This window comes from Lathyrus oleraceus, chromosome 3 (genome assembly GCF_024323335.1).
Source record: "Lathyrus oleraceus cultivar Zhongwan6 chromosome 3, CAAS_Psat_ZW6_1.0, whole genome shotgun sequence".
Classification (NCBI taxonomy): domain Eukaryota; kingdom Viridiplantae; phylum Streptophyta; class Magnoliopsida; order Fabales; family Fabaceae; genus Lathyrus; species Lathyrus oleraceus.
The window spans coordinates 355,217,065-355,229,968 of record NC_066581.1 but is presented as its reverse complement, the minus strand read 5'-3'; the positions used below and the strand labels follow the sequence as shown (position 1 = coordinate 355,229,968).

The 12,904-nt window shown below is 29.7% G+C and overlaps 1 long non-coding RNA gene across 1 annotated transcript; it reads right to left on the bottom strand.

The window, feature by feature from the left end:
- Positions 1–6,773: 6,773 nt before the first annotated feature.
- On the bottom strand, positions 6,774–7,344 carry LOC127129257 (uncharacterized). Its single transcript, XR_007806257.1, has 2 exons — positions 7,243–7,344; positions 6,774–7,072 (listed from the first exon to the last, which is right to left on the bottom strand). It is a non-coding gene; the product is annotated as an uncharacterized LOC127129257 (long non-coding RNA).
- Between the last annotated feature and the right edge of the window lie 5,560 nt (positions 7,345–12,904).

Here is a 12,904-nt window from a genome sequence, read left to right as displayed (position 1 = left end):
TCATAATACACCTCAAAATAGTGGGTAACATACGCCAATGAAATTAAACCCTGACATTATGCATAATTTATTACGCTATGTTGCACCTTAAAAAGATGGAAGAAGAGCGACAAAGATGAATTTCCTCCTCGATAATCACACAAGTATTAGAAAAATTTGATAAAAGCCCAACTCATAGGATTCAACTACAAAGGGAAAATAATCAAATCGTTCATAACCTTAACTTTGAAATAGTTGAATGGAAGTCAGAGATCCAAAATCAAAAATATGCATTTGTAAAAAGGGAAGATGCACCTGTCGTATTCGCTACGTTTCTTTTTGTCTTCCTTTGGGATCAATACACCTTATTCAGAGAAGTGACTCACTTCAAGGGAAACCATTTCGGGGTTACTTTTATGATGGGTACCAACTTCATTAGTCAAGAAGATACCCAAGCATCTGAAGGCTGCCCAAGCATCTGAAGTATCTTCCCTCAATTATCGACGCATGATGGGTACCAGCTTCATTAGTCAAGAAGATGGTGTGTTGCCAGGAGTGCAAATGATGAAAGAATAAAAGGTAATGATCAAGGAAGCCTTATATCTATTCCCAAATATCGTGTGATATTTTATTGAAAGAAAGGGAGTAGGCACTACCAACAATCCAAATCTTCTTAGAAAGACACTCAAGTACTCTAGTCTCCAAAGGTTATCATGATGAAGCAGGTAAAATACATATAGAGTACATGTTAAATTTAAGGTGCAGGTTCCACATGATGATAATGTCACATCATGACTTTTCACTTAAATCGAGAAAAGACTGGAAAAAAAGAAGGAAATCACGACAAAGCCCCCATCCTTCAGAGAAAGGGGTAAGGGCTTAAGGGAAATTGTCTTAGCTCACCGATTCAAGTAAGATACATGTGCATCAAAGCTAAAATGACCCACCGAGTCAACCGAGATACATGTGAACTATCTTGGGAAAAGAAGTAGATAATTCATTTCAAAGATCGATCAGATAGATTCACACATCTCGCATTGATATATTAGTGAACTATTATAACTGTCATACTACATAAAGGAAGAACGCATCACTTCTCATGTAATTCGAATTCAAATCCCACTAACTTCATCTTAACCTCACAATGACCTAGGAGTTGAAGTACAAACCTTGCAGATTAACCTTTCCTCCATCGTATTGGAAGTTCGAGTCCACCGTTGTGATCCATATTCATCGTTTACCGATCAATTTTGATTCTTGCGTGAAACAGTTTTGTTATAAAAGAGAATGTGTGTGTCATTTTAGTTTTGGTATAAATAATGTTTAGTCTTGGTACATAAGTATACGTAGTTTTAATTCCCAAACGGGTCTTTTGTCTAGTTTCACAAAATGAGCAATTTAGATTTTGTTTCAAAAAATACAAGTTAAAACATTTTTTTTTATAAAATTAACAAAAAATTAAAACAAGGGTTTTACTCTTGGTTTATTAAACAAACCAGGTTAAAAAGACCACCTCTATTACCTTGGTTGGCAGTTCACCTAAGGGAAAAATTGGAGCGTGCTTTCTAGATTTTAAAATATAAAAATGTTGTTGTTGGGGATCAATGATAAGTGTCATGCTTCCCCTCGGTTGCCACGTTTCTTATTTGGTCCATTAGATATATTTAGTTTTAATGTACAAATGAGTCATTTGTTATGTTTCATGAAATTTATAATTTAGGTTTATCTTTAAAAAATACATGTTAGAACTAAAATTTTGTAAACCTAAAAACATTAAAATAAAAGGGTTTTACCCACGCTTGCTTCACCAAATCAGGGTAAAAAGACCACCTACATTACTTTGATGGCAGTTCACCCAAAACGTAAAAGTGTAGTGCACTTTCAAGTTTTAAAAATATAAAAATATTATTATTGAGGATTAAACAATTATCAGTGTCATTTTCCTCCTCACTTGACAGTTCACCCAAAGGGAAAAATACCTACTTTCCATAACATCTTTCATTATCTAACCCACAAAATCGAAATAAAATTCTTTTTTAACCGAGATAAAAACACTTATTCATATTAATAAAATCATAAGTTGAATTTTTTTTTGCTAGAGCTTCTCTCTCCTCATTGTTATTATAAATTATAGTTAAACTTAAGTAAGATTGACTTAGTATATATATATATATATATATATATATATATATATATATATATATATATATATATATATATATATATATATATATATATATATATATATATATATATATATATATATATATATATATATATATATATATATATATATATATATATATATATATATATATATATATATATATATATATATATATATATATATATATATATATATATATATATATATATATATATTCTATAAAAAATTAAATCAAACAAAAAAATCATTTGAGTAAATTGATCCCACTTATATATAAAAAAAAGTTTCGGAAAAAATAAAATAATAAAATCTTATTATTAAATTTATATTTAGAGTAACAAATTACGTCCAATAAATTATTATTCATCCCATTCACCCATTAGAAAATCAATCAAAATAAAAATATTAGCAATTGGATTGAATCCAATCCAAATATTCAAAATAATGACGGAGTCCTTCCATTCAATTTTTAAATACCAATGGATTGTTTTTACTCTTTATTTTATATTCAATAGATGAATTATTTAATAAAACAAATTAAAAAATATTTATAGAATTTTAAATTTCAAATAATTTTAACTTTTTTTTTAAATTTTCATAATATTTTTTTTTTAGGAAAATCTCTTCCTTTTTATCTCTCTGCTACTCTTTGAGAAAATTACCTAAAAATATATTTTCTTTTAATTTTATTTAAAAATTGAAGTCAATAAAATAATTTTTAAAAGTGAGAATTTTTTTAAAAAAATTATATAGTTTAAAATATAAAATATTTTTTTTGTAAAAAATACTAATTAAAATAGTAAAATTAAGGTAAGGGTGTCCATCCATTTAAAAGATATTTATGGATGGATTGAATAAATTGTTTTAATTACTGTATTAAATTGCGTTTGTAAAAAAATATTTAGTGAATAATAAATGTATTAAAGGATTTTTTTGGGTTATCCATTATTTTTTAAATTCAAATTCAAATCCATATATTTTGCCATTCTTATTGAAATTATTATTTATCTATTATCCTTTTTTTATAAAATGTTAAATGTCCTTTTGCAAAATAGCTTTTTAAACATGATAATAGACTAAGTTAGACTTTTAAAAATATCTAGTCAAATTTAAAATAAATTATTTCATACGTAATAAGTCAAAGTTTGATTTTAATTTTTTTAAGTATGTCAAACATATTTAAGGAATGTTCCATTTAGCCCTATTCACTATTATAATTAAAAAAAATTATTCTTTCAAATAAATCAAATACATTAATTATTTAATAAAAAATAATTTGTTTCTTATAATATTAATCATATGGTGTAACTATTTGCATAATTGTCTTTATCGTAGATACTGTTTTTTAATCGCAAAGAGTACTTAAAAAAGCTTCAAAAGTGTATTGGACTTTTGAGCTCAATTAGTCATCTTTAAAACTTGAGAGAAATCAACATCTAAAAAATTAGTTGCATATAATTGTTTTTAGCCAAACACGAAAGCTATAAAAATAGCTTCAAGTATAAATTGATTTTGGAATGGAGACTATTGAATTTTAAAAAGAAAACCTTCCAATGACTAATCTTTGAACGAGATAAATTCACACATTCACAAGTTTGCAAATTCTTAACCCCTAACCATACAATGACCAGACTCAATCTATTATAAGATAATTGATTTTAAATATTTAGAATTTAATTTTGAAATATTTAGGTGAAGTCAACTAAAAATAATTTTTCTTCTAGAATTGATTTTTAGTTGAAGTTAATATTTGTAATTATTGACTTTGAGCATGTTTTTAAACTTTAACTTTTTCTCAATACACTTTTATTTAATAATTTTTTTAGAAAATTACTTTTTTTAAAAGGAATTAATATATTAATAATTAAGCGTAAAGTACAAATAAATACATAATTGATACATGTACCAAAAATTGATAAAAGATCAACCAAATAAAAACAAATGGAGAGAAAAACTCGAAGGTAAAAAACACAAACATGCCATTACACGTTAAAATCAATGAAACTGCCAACTAAAAACTACAACCTAAGAAAGAACCAAGCAAGAGCTTAAGTCAACTGAACTACCAACACTGGACCAAAGATCACCTAAGAAAGAGTAGAGAAACACAACCACTCTCAACATGCCTGAAATCTTGATCCGTTATTGATTAATCCAGAGGATAGAGTTCCGAAGACATTATGTAAAGGTGCAAGAGGTCCCCACTGATTTGCCTAGAAACTATTTCCAAGTCAAAAAAATTACTTCACTTCTCCACTTCTTTCACATTTATTGAAGACTTGGACAACACAATCTAATTTTAGACACTCCAAATTGTTCATATCATGGCATGTCAGATCATAGAAAAACGCCATAACCTCCGACATACAACCTAAAAAAAGGAAACTCTGAAAAAGAAGACTAGTGTCCCTAGGATGAACTATCATCCAATCCAACCACCTAAAAATCATATACTAGACATTGATGGCTAAGCAAAAAGTAACAAACAAGTGAGAACCCGACTCGACGGATATATTGCAGATAAGACACAAGGTAAGATCAGGGTCGACAATAACTTCTCTCTTGAATAAATTATCTCTTGAAGAGAACCTGTCAAGGAGAAGTTACCAAGAAAAATAATCACCTTACAAGGTGTCCAACTACCCCAAATGTAAGGTAGAGTCAAATTACCTATGGGATAGGATAAATAAGTAGAATCCAAAAGAGAATTTTAAGTAAGAAACACTAAGAAAAATCATCTCTAACATGCTTCCAAAATCATTTATCTTTGTCTAAAGAAAAAGTATGAGCTCAAATGACTAAGAGGAATTATGCAATGACAAGTTCCTAATGGATGAAAAATGGTTTCTTCCGCTTGAAGTCCAAAATGTGGGTCTCATCTACTCACTTACCAACCTCTCCCACTATCACCTAAGGATAATCAGTGATAAGGAAACTTGTACTTAAGGGGTATATTCTCAACACAAGGGTCAAACCAAAAAGTCGTATGAAACCCTGATCCAACCTTCATTATGATACCATCCATAAACCAATTAAAAGGGTCTTCCTGCTTAGAACCAAGATGAAAAATCTCATTCCACTAGGATGAAGAGTTCTGGAAGCCTGAATCTATATCACCCCTTAAAGTACAGACATTATAGATATCATAACGAGCAACAAAGATACCTCTCCAAAAACCAGAGCACCTAAGATAAGGTGTAACCTCCACTTAGCAAAAATAGCTATAAGTTGATCGGACAGAGACCTCAAACCCTCAAGCCACATTTATTCTTAGGCTTACACACGTCAACCCATCTAAGTTAAGAGATTTTCGAATCTCTCTTTACTCATTCCCATATAAACCTTGTCTAAATCTCAACAATTTTTTTCCAGACCTTTACAATCATCTTAAAATAAGACATTAAGCACATAATTGAGCAAAATTACCCTCTCTTCAAGCTAACATATATGTTATTCCAAGAATTAAGCCTCTTAGATAATAGATTAATAAGGGGCCCCAAGGTACTTCTCAAGTTAGAATAATCTAGGGGTGGCAAAACGGGCCCGACCCGTTGGGCATGCCCGTTTTGCACGCACTTTAGTACAGGGAGGGTCAAGATTTCAGGCTCTCACCCTCTAATGTGTATGCCCCGTTCCGTTCCGTTTTCTTCGTGGACTTTTGTAGGCACGAGCATTAACATAAAATTTTATTTTGTTAGGCTTAAGAGGTGCAGTGTTCGCGGATTTTCCTCGGCCCTCACTCACTTTTTTGCGGGAAAGAGCTATGTTTTAGGACCTTATTCTGAACTATGCCCGCTCTGCCCCACCCTATTTTTTTGTGAGCTTTTGCGGGGCAGGCCTAAACGGGACGATTACGTCTGTTTGCCACCCCTACAAACAACCCTCAATATTTGAAACGAAGGGCCTCTATTTTACATTGAAGAAAGTCACATACGAAGTCTAAAAAATATAATCCACGTCAATCTCTATCAAACTACTCTTAGAAAAAATTCAATCTTAGGCCCTAAGCTACCTCAAAACCCCTAAGAAAACATTTTATAGACTAAAGATTCTCAATAGTTGGATTCGCTGAGATAAGAGTATCATCAATATACTAAAGATTAGAGACCACAAAATATAAGTCTCTTATCCTAAATTCGATAAGAAGACCCATATCAACTGTCATACTAATCAAACAACTTAACCCCTCGGCCACAAGCAAAAACAGAAAATGAGCCATGGGATCCCCTTGCTTTAGACATTTTTGAATGCCAATCTCTTGACTTGGACAACCAATAACCAACACCGAAAGATTCCCAACAAAAACACACAGACTCTAATCCAAGACGTCCACTTCACATTAAAACCAAACTTATTAAGCATAAACTCCACAAAATCCTAGCTCACATGATTATAAATTTCTCAAAATCCACTTTAAAATAAGATGAGACTTTCTAGTTTTCTTAATCAGATTATTCATTTAATTCACAACCATGACACCATCCACCATCATTCTACCTTTAAAAAGACATAAATTTGGGGAATGATAGAGTCATACATACACTAATTCAATCTTCAGTTGTATTATAATTTGAAGGTTCCATAGCAATTTGTTAATTCAAAAAATGAGATGAATATTGTTAAAAAATAAACAAGAGATGAATAACTATTTCATTAACTTTCACCACGCAGTACATAAAGTTTTCCAAAGTTTCAAAAGTATCTCATGTATGTGTTTTATTCATTCAGAGGTGTATTAAAAAGTACAGTAACATTACATAATACAACAACACATCTTAGATTGTGGATCGTATCCAACACATCTACCACCTTTATCATATCCGAAAAAAGTGCAATAGTTAGTGCACTTTTGATCATCTAGGCAATCCTTGCGGCCAGCGCACCTATATGTCGGCCCGGGAGGAACGGCTTCTAAAGTTATGAATCCTGCAACATAAATACACAAAGTATAATATAAGCAATAGACTAAGATTTCAAATTAAGACTATAATAATAATGTTGTTGTAGCTCTACAGATGAATCACAACAGAACTTGTTCGTGGTTAATTAATGGAAAAATAAAAGAGTTGACATAAAAAATAACTTGTTTTTATTACCCGAGACCAAAATAAAAGCAACGCACAAAATCCCCCATAATTTAGATTGATTTATATAAGAAGCCATTGAGTAGAAGTTCACTTCTGTGTGCTATTCATGTCTAAGCTAATATATATATATATATATATATATATATATATATATATATATATATATATATATATATATATATATATATATATATATATATATATATATATATATATATATAAGGTTAGATAGTAATTAAATAAAAAATTTATTCGTTTTATTATGATTAAACTACAACTAACTTTTATGGTATACAATTTTTGAGACAATTATATATATATATATATATATATATATATATATATATATATATATATATATATATATATATATATATATATATATATATATATATATAATTTTTAATTTTTAATTTTTTGTTAAAAATATTAAAATTTTAATCTTTTTTATGCTAGTCCGGGAAGAATACAAATATCTAATTAGTGTGTCTGTGATTGATATAAGAAGGACGAGGTGATCAGTTCCATTTATATTGAAGTTCAACTTATTTCAAGAGTACGGTTTTCAACTCACTCTCAATCATTACCTTTAAATTGAATGTAATCTAAAGGATAAATTAGCATTTTACTTAATTAATCATTCAATTAAATTTAATTTAAAGACTATTATTTGGAGAAATATAAACGTTGAAGTAATTCAATTCAATATTTATAAAGAATTATTGAAAAATATAAATGTAAAGAAATTTGACTCATAACATCGATGGAAAAGATAGTCATAATAATGTATAATATATTTTAAAGTAAATATATGAATATATTTATGGTAAATATAGAAAAAGATAAAGGAATATATGTTTTAAAGGTAAATTAGCTTCATTACAATGAAGAATAAAAATTCAACATTTTGAAGTTATTTTTAAGAGATTAATTGTTATGTACCGTCAGTGTAAAAAAATTTACATTGTCAATACATCACAATCATCCGTTTGTATTACTTTTTAAATGTTTAAAATAAAAGTCAAACCTTTCAAATAGATCAGTGATTGTGATTAACTGATAGTGTAAAAAATATTTACACTGTCAGTGTATATCAATTAAATTTTATTTTTAAATTACTGATAAAAAAGTGGACGTGGCCATATTTTGAAATGAAATTGCCATAAAAAATTAATTATTTGAAAAGTATAAAAGTGAAAATGGTATTGATATTTGAAAAAAAAGATGGAGGTAAAAATGAATGTAACTAAAGTTGTTAAAATCGGGTAGCTAGTATGGGCCGACCTGTCAAGTCCAAAAATTATAGGGTTTAGGCCTTTGAAATTAGAGTCTATACTATTCAGGATATTTTAGTCTGACTCTAAAAAATCGCTATTCATTAAGGTCGATCCGTATGGGTTACGGGTAGTCTGTTAAGCTCGCATACACTATAAATCTTAAAAAAATATATCAATATTTATATTATTTCACTCCAAAATAACACATTGATTTTTCTCACCTCATTAAATTTTATCTTTAATCTAATCAATCTTTCTCTTTTAAATATTATATATTAATATAACCAAATTAGTATTCAATTATTTTGTATTTTACTTCACAATTTTTTCATATTCTATTAGTTTCTCTTATTTTAAATATTTCTTTATTATTATATACAATTTAAACTTGTATTATATTTTAAACATATTATAATATTTATAAAAAATTAATATAATACTTAAAAATGTATTAAGCTTAAAATAATATAAAATTTTATTATATTTATAATAAAAATTTACGGGTTTTTATTTTAACTTTTATATAAAAAATAATTTTAAAAAATCTGTTTAGGATCGAGTAGCTCGAAATCCGTACAAGGTCAGATTCAAATACTAATTTATTAGTTCGTATTACTACATGACTTTTTTGCCACTACCCTTAAAAACTCGATGCCTATTATGACTGGTCCGTTTAGGTTGTATATCCCGACTTAACAACTCAAATTATAGCAAATGATGTTGGTTTGAGGCATAACAAGCTTTTAGCTACAAAAGAGAAAACTTTAATGTAAAAAAAAAACGGTTGAATTGAAAACCTAAAATTTAAATTTTGTCAATATGATAAATAATATTTAAACTTCTCTCCTTTTCTCAATAACACCCCATTTCAAAAAAAAATTGTTAAATATGAATTGTTATCAAGGTTCTGTTTTTTTTTTTTTTCATTTCTACATACTACACCCGTCTCGAATTATTGTTGTATTAAAAAGTAAATTTTGTAAGATTTTATAAAACACTTTACTTTTATTAATATATGAAAAATATAAATTAAAAAAACAATTTTTTTTAACAAATGTTAATGGTGAAAATTAACAGTATGATGGTAAACAACAATAATAATATACTATTCTCACAACATGTAATCACAATCCAATTTATAATACAAATACTAATGCACAAACTCTTCCATCAATATGCATGTGATAGCGGATTTTTAAGGTCAGAAGTTTGTTACTGTTGTCCATGTCTCTGATTCCTCTTGAACCATGTCTCTCTTTGGACATGAGACTATCATGGTTCCTCTATGAACCTGGTCTCACTAGATCAAAGTCCTACCTAACTCCAAAATAGAGTCGACCCTTATCCCAGGACCACCAAGTTAAAGGATCTCATTTTATTTTTTTAAAAAAAAAACAAAATATATATTTAATATTATATTAATAAACTATAAAATGAAAAATAAACATAAATTTGTCATTGGCCAAAGGTAGCATAGTGATTTTGAAATATGGTGGTAAAACCTTACGTAACTCCAAAATATATGCATGTGTGATCATGTATAGCCAACATGCATGCATCTCAAGCAATTATCAAAATCATCATAAAAATAATCATAAAAAATCATTATCAAAAATAGGTTCCATTCTTGAACAAAGTTTGTTAATAATCATGCCTCATTATAATCCCACTAGATTACTAAATTCAAAATTTTAATTTTGTCAATAAACAGGCCAAACTGTAATCCCGCTGGATTACTAATTAAAAGAAATATATTTTTTCCAATAAAAATGTCTCATTGTAATCCCATTGGATTACTAAATTCAAAAAATATAATTTTGTCAATGAACATGCCTCACTGTAATCTCCCTGGATTACTAATCTCAAAATATAATTTAGAATAATCATTTCACACTTTAGATAGAGTAAATTTATGTTATTACTCAACAACTCTAAAATCATCAAAGTTATTCAAAAAATCTCAAAATTTTATTATATTCTTTATTAATCAATAAAGTTATCAAAAAGTTAAAAAAAAATCAACTCAACAATAACTCTCAACCCACAAAATGACTCTAGAGTACCCGAAAGTACTCTAAAGTTTTCAAAATTACTCTAAGGGAAAATTTAAAGTGTTCAAAAGTGTTATAAGGGGAACTTTACAGATGAGATAACTCTATTGACCTCTAAGCGATGATAATTTAACTGGATTTACTCCAAATTGACTCAAAGGTTACCAAAAGGCCACTGCTGTCAAAATTTGCTCAAATATCAACGTAAAACTCTCTGAACTTGAAATATTATGAAAACACTCTGAATCCACCACACCATCGTCGGTCGTTAAATCCCTTCACCCGCTTTCACTGCATACTCATGGCGTGGCACCTTCCCCAAAACATATTGATAGTTAGATTTCTAAGTGAAACTAGCGGAAATATACCCAAATGTATCGCATGCTCGAACATACAACATAGTCGCCATCGAACTTTATTTATTCTCCTAGGAAAGGGAAAACATCGATAAAACCCATGGGAAAGAGATATGCTGGTTGGGTAAGGAAGTCGGTTATGCAAGGGGAAGGTTCTAGCACCCCTAACATCCATGTTACTCCATGAGAACCGTTTTGATTGTTCTCGCTTGAATAGGTGTTACATCTAAAGATTACTCGCAAAAGAATGGTGAAAAGGGAAAGAAATATATGAAGTGCTCAGTGAGGATTGAGGCCCTCATGCCTACGTATCCTCACAATGCAATGAGGAAATCAAATCAATCGTAGTTTGTGGAACCACGAGAACAAAGGGAGAGATAAGTGATGAAAAGTATAACTTGTACCAAGAGGATGGTATCAAGGGAACCCACAAATGGAAAGAACTTGGAACCAAAGAGTAAAATTGGCATTAGCCGATATGTGGACTAGCTGGGCTGCCACTATATGGTATAACCAAAGATAAGGTGAATTAAATGTCTGGATACGATCCAAACAACTCTTGATTCACAAGATGGACCTCCGCTATGTCGTCCTAAAAGGGTATATGCGGGGTCCAAAATAAAGTATTGTTGGGTACAAGGAACAATATATCACTGGTTGGGGAACAAACAGTTCGAGATCAAAGAAGAATCATATCTTGGATCCATGAAGGAGATAGACTATGAACTAAAGAGTAAACATGCGTCTTAGTAAAAAAAGAATGAATTAAATGTTTGGGGACGATCCAAATAACTCTTGATTCATGAGGTGGACTGCCGCTATATCGTCCTAAAAGGATGTACAATGAGAAGTGTGTTTGATCTCAAAGAGATGGTCTTGATTGAATGAATGAAGAATGATGGGTTTATAAATAAGGTAGCTTGCGAAGAATCTGGGTTCTCCTGCCTACGTATCCTCATAGTGCTATAAGGAAATCTGAGCTTTCGTAGTTCAGCTCACTAGGACTGACAACATGATGATTGAAGCAAAAGAAGTGATTGATTGAATATGAAGAGACTTGATAGTTACTTGATAAGAACCACAGTAAAGTCTATGAGTAAAGATGGATATGATGAGCAACTAGGTCAAGCATCCCGTACCCAAAGATATCCAGAATGAGTTAATAGAATTTTCCACTCTCATCCATTCTTTACTACTTAAGGCTCGTGGCGTGTAACTTAAATTATAATTGATAGTTGTTGATAGAGTATTCTACTTGTTGTACTGCTTGCTTTATGAAGGGAGAGACTTGTCAATCATATGATTTGAATTATGCTAAAGTCTATGAATAGAGGTGAATACGATGAGCAACTGAGTCAAACGTCCCATACCCAAAGATATTCAGAATGAGTTAATGGAATCCACTCCCATTCATTCTCTATTGCTTAAGGCTCATGCCGCACAATTCTAACCTTGATTAACAAGCTCTTGAAGAACCACCTTTCATGTGTCTTATATGATCCGCTGCTTGATATGACTGGGGATGCCTTGATTGAGAGTCTGACTTGAGGCTTCGAGCTCCACAACTTACAAAAAGAGTCATATCAAGTGATCAATGGTCTTTTGAACACTTGAATAAGACTGTGGAATTATACAAGATCAAAGGATTTAATTGGTCGAAATTGCTTTTGATCAACTTGAATCGAGAGTTGGAATTATCTTGAAAATTTATGACTAATCCTAATCTAAGGGTTAAAATTAAATTCATAGACTATTCCTAAGGGGAACACACATTTGTTAATCAAAGACTAATTAAAATTTCAAGTCTAGATTAATTCTAAAGGAGCATGCAAATGTTTTGAAAGGAGTAACTAAAAAATCCTAAAGTCAATAATTCAATTAATTGACCAAAAAAATATAATCAATTAATTAAATCAAGACACGTGAGATTATGCAAGATATAAGGTCAAAGCTATCATGAAGAAAGCAAGCAAGCAAGAATTTTTCA